Genomic DNA, 4788 nt, shown 5'->3' with positions numbered 1-4788 from the left:
TGTTTTCAATCAAAATTTCTTACTGTAGCTCTTGTTGGCTCGGAAAAGTGCTTCGGCAAGCTTGAGGTTTCCTGCCCCTGGAAGGAACAGCATGTCTCTCAAACAGCGCAGTGGGTTCTCCTGGAGAGATGTTACCCTTTGCTGCAGAGAAAGTTGGACTTGCTAAAAGGTTCAGAAACTGAAACAGCCATTGTGGTGCTAAAGATGTCCCAGAACTCTTGGCCTTAAGAGGGATTTTGGCACCAGCACAGGACATGACTTGGGTCACTGCCATTGCGGCGCACTCATGAAGGCACTTCTCAACCTCTGCTTCTTGTGCCCAAACGTCTGCCTTCGCCCGTTCAAAAGATAGCGTATATACATCCTTGTTAGGGATAAAGTCAGGCTCTTCAGCTGAGTCTGGGGGGGGCACAAAGCTGAGCTGAGAGCATCACTGTCGCTACCCACCCACTTGCCTCTCACCATTGCCATAAAAAGCCCTCACTGAAATTGGAGGAACACTTACGCACGTTTTCATGTTGGAGGAGAAATCTGCAGGGACAGCAGTTTCTGTACAACAGCCCCTCAATTTCTCAGGGACCCAGACCACTTCTGTCTCCCTTCTGCTTGAACCGTGTTCTGCTAAAGCTCCCAGCGAGTTATTTACCAGGTAAATATGCAAACCAGACATTCATCGTAACATACGGTGACAGTGACTGAGAGCTACCCTGTTAATTGCTGACCCCATTTCTATTTCGGTCACTCAGCACGTCCTCTAGGAAACGGATGGGATCAGTCATGATAAATCCATTCTCTGCAGCACCAGATAATCTGTTTTCAAGCTGGGGCAGGCGCTGAGCTGCCCGCCCTGGCAGCAGGCTGCAGGATGGCCACGGGGGCTGCAGTGCAATGTGGCTGCTGCCCAGGCTTAGCCATCAAGAGGAGCAGAGACTGCATCCCAGCTGCTCCATCTCCAGGCTGGGTGCCCAGGGCCAGGCTGTGGAGCTGGGCACGGCTCTGCTCTCCAGCACGGCTGCAGATTAATGGGCACGGCCACAGCTGGAGGGGCCAAGGAGCCAGGCCTGTGCCCCCTGGCAGAGAAGGGAGCTCAGGAGGGGAGAGGAGGCCTGGCGCCCTCCAGAACAATGCAGCAGTTTTCCCTCTGGGCAGTTTGTTTCCACTGTATTTGTGTCCCCAGCTGCTTAGCAACTGGATAAAATTGTCACAAGACGCTGGCGGTGCCCTCCCTGACAGGGCAGGGGCAGGGCTGTGTCCCGCGGGGCCGTCTGCCAGGCAGTGTGGCCATGACTGGGAGCCCTGTCCCCGTCCCCGCCCTGTCCCCATCCCCACCACGTCTTGCTTTTGGACATTTTAAATAAACACAAAGACAAAATGGTGACAGGGAGCTGTGGCTGTACGTTCAGCGGGCCAGAAGAATGGGAAGTAAGGGGACCGGTGCCTGTGGCCAGCCTGCCCCGTATCCCTCTGTGGTGTCTAACACCCCCGTTGGGCCCAGGCTTTCTCTCTCCCCTGGAGGCCGAGTCCTCCTCAGCGATGTGGACCTCCCTTCAAGGGCCACGCAAAGGGCAGAGGATGAAAACTGGAGTTTTTGGGAGGGCAGTTTATAACACACTTTCCCTCACAAGTGGCTGACGTGCAGAAGATAGTTGTTTGCGACAGTTGACAGCTTTAGTTTACCTCAATCAGCAAGTATTTGTAATTTATTTAAAAAATATTGAAGTTCCAGACATAACTGGGAACATTATAAACTACCCTCAGCGCTCTGATGTGCTTCCAAAAGATGCGCTGCCATTAGCTGAAAAGCACAAAGACTCAAATATTTCCAGGGAGAGGCAGGGAGATGATGCAGCTGAAATGAAAATGATTTAGATAACTCAGCTATCTCTTCACAAATATTTAATTTTGATGATTGGAAGCAACCACAACCGCTATAAATTGGGAGAACAGCCTCATCGTTTCAAGCATCTCTCCTGCCTGATGCCACAGCACTACAAGAAGGAGGCTTTGCCAGCAGTATGACTGCGCTTCACTTTTTTTTTCTCTCCCTCACCTCCTGACCCTTGTAATGCCTCAGGCACCCCCTGCGTTGACACATCAAGTGTTTGGGGACCAGCGTTAAGTCTTGTGGGGATTAAAATAGGCCTGTGACAGAAATGTGATTTTTCTGAGGAAGGTGTCACTGCCAAAGACTCACCATTGCTGAGCCCAGCCAACATCTGGCTTGAGATTTCAGTAGCAGGCTTTAAAGAGGCATTTTCGGTTCTAAGAGGGAGTGGAAGAGCATGCTCAAATTGCAGCCCTGTAGCTAAGTGATTTTTTTCCCCAGTAACATAATTATGAAAAATGCATCTCATGTTCCCCATTAATGTAGCCATTAGCAGAGAGGCAGGGCTCACAGCATGAGCTGGTACTCGCTGAGAAGATCTGTGTGCACAATAGGGAACGTACAGCTCTCATGGCTTTCAGACCACCCTAAGTGATTAGCTCCAGCTCTTGTACAGAACCAAATGCATCCACATCTCATGTCAGAGAAAGCAGCAAGGTCTGTCTTTAAACTGAAGATTCTTGATTAAAAGAAAAGAAAACCAGCAAGCCCAGATCCCTGATTCTGGACAGCAAGTTGCCCTCTTGTTCAGGCACCACATGGACACAGCGCTGAGAAGGGCTATCATGTTCTGATGGGGCTTTGAAGTCAAACATCTCTCACTCACCCACTCGTTCACTCATGCAAACAGTATAATAAAAATAATAAAACTTACAGGGGATTATATAATCCTCCACCTTCAGATGCATTTATTCCTAAGATTACTTTTCCTTTTTGAAGCTGGGTCTTACTCTAATTTGTAAAGGATTTGGACGTTAACTCTCAGATTCTTTGGCATACAGTCAGCAGGAGACTGCTCTGAGTGGGAAGAAAACACTTTGGGGTGTTTTTTTCTTAAATGCATGAATTTTCTCTTCAACGCAGAAATTTTTACTTGTGCCCCATTGCTTATATCAAACCAGATTTCTCCAAGGCATCCCCAGCTCTGTGTGAAGACACAGAAAGCTACAGTGGAGGTGCCAGGCATGGAAACGTCTCTTTTCTTCTGCATACCTTGTGAGTATCATTACAGAAAGAAAATATATTTATATCAACAAATATATATCAACAAATTTTACAACAAATTTATATCAACATTCAAGCTTACACAGTGAACCAGATAAGAATCTATAAATTTACTCTCAAGTGTGTGGCCAAATGGTCTAGATTTTAACTCAAACTTTCACAAACTTGGACAGCTGCCTCCAGTGCTGTTGAAAGGGCATACAACCATCACATCTGAAAATCAATACACCTGATGGGGCTGAGTACCTCAGTTCATGAAATACTGCATTAGTTTTCTCTCAGCTTCCAGTTAGCTCCAGAGCATTTTCTATATAGCTATAAGACTGTAATTGTTAGGGAAAAGAAATGGTCATTTTAAACATTGTGACCCTTGGTGTATTTTTTTCATTGTTGTTTCTTTTTTTGTTTCTTTTTTTGTTCTTTGAACTTAATCTTTACTACAGTTTGATTTTTGTTCCAGAATTGCTCATTAGGTCTAAATGTAGAGAAAATAAAACCCTGTCTGCCTCAGTGATCCTGGACAGTAGGGAATGCAAAGCTCTTCTAGGGCCATCTGTTTCGCTGCAAGAAAAGTTTTAGAAAACAAATTGAGACAGTTGATTCATTATGAAATAGGCACAAGTTATGAAGATAAACATAGAAACAAATCCAGTGAAGACTTCTTAAGTTCCTGGCTGCTATTACTGTTATTTTTTAAGTCAGCGCTGACTATCAATGTCACATGAATAATACAATGCAAGAGACAAATGCAAAACAGCAATAGCTGCAGAGATCAGGGCCTTACCAATGGTTGCATTTAGTTCATCTAAAATGATTATAGTTGGTCTTCTAAAGGCATGGTTGGTATGGGATACAAGCACTGACTCCGTGAGGGAAAGATAGCCCCACACAAGAGCTCACTGTCTCCAGAGGCATGTTTCTCTGAAGATACAGGCAAGCCGTGTGTAATTCTGCAGACTTTGGTTTGTGGGGCACACTTTGGACAGGTTGATAGCAGAGGAAGGACTGAAGGGAGGTGAGATGCAACAATTTATCCCTAAATTAAATCTGTGATGAACATCAAATCTTAGCTTAAACATCCTTCTAAGGAAACCTGGACCAGGGACCTCTGTTACAAATATTCGAGGATGGATTTTCATCCACGTATTCCCTAGTCTTCCTTTGTTCATAGTCTATCAGACTGAAATTCATGTGGCTGTGACAAGAGACTTGTTATGTAGCCACACAGCATGCCTCAAAATAAATTCCAAATTGAACAGTTTTACACAACCTTGTATTTTTAAAAGCACCTCACAGTAATTTGTAACCAAGCAGCAATAAAAATTTTTAATCATTGTAGGCTGTGCTGTGCTGAAACTAAATGCAATCTTATTTTATAAAAGACTGTGTTAACTTAGGGGCATTAATTTCAGTCTACTTGAGAGGCATGTGTGCCCCATCCAAATACCTCTTCCAGTAACAAATCCATTAGCAGGTGTTATCAAAATTAAAAACAAAATGTGATCTGACTGTGGAGCTCCTGAACACAACAGGGCTGGAGACCAGAAAGGGTGGGCAGCACGTGTCTTCCTCCACACAAAAGCTCTGGTTAAGTCTACATCAGAAGGGGACCACAGTTGTCAGGGCAGCAGCCATGGTAGCGATGTCCCAAGAACTCCTGGCATCCAAGTCAAACTTCT

This window comes from Netta rufina, assembly GCF_964035555.1.
Source record: "Netta rufina genome assembly, chromosome: 3".
Classification (NCBI taxonomy): Eukaryota; Metazoa; Chordata; class Aves; order Anseriformes; family Anatidae; genus Netta; species Netta rufina.
Note: the sequence above shows the minus strand (reverse complement) of the source record.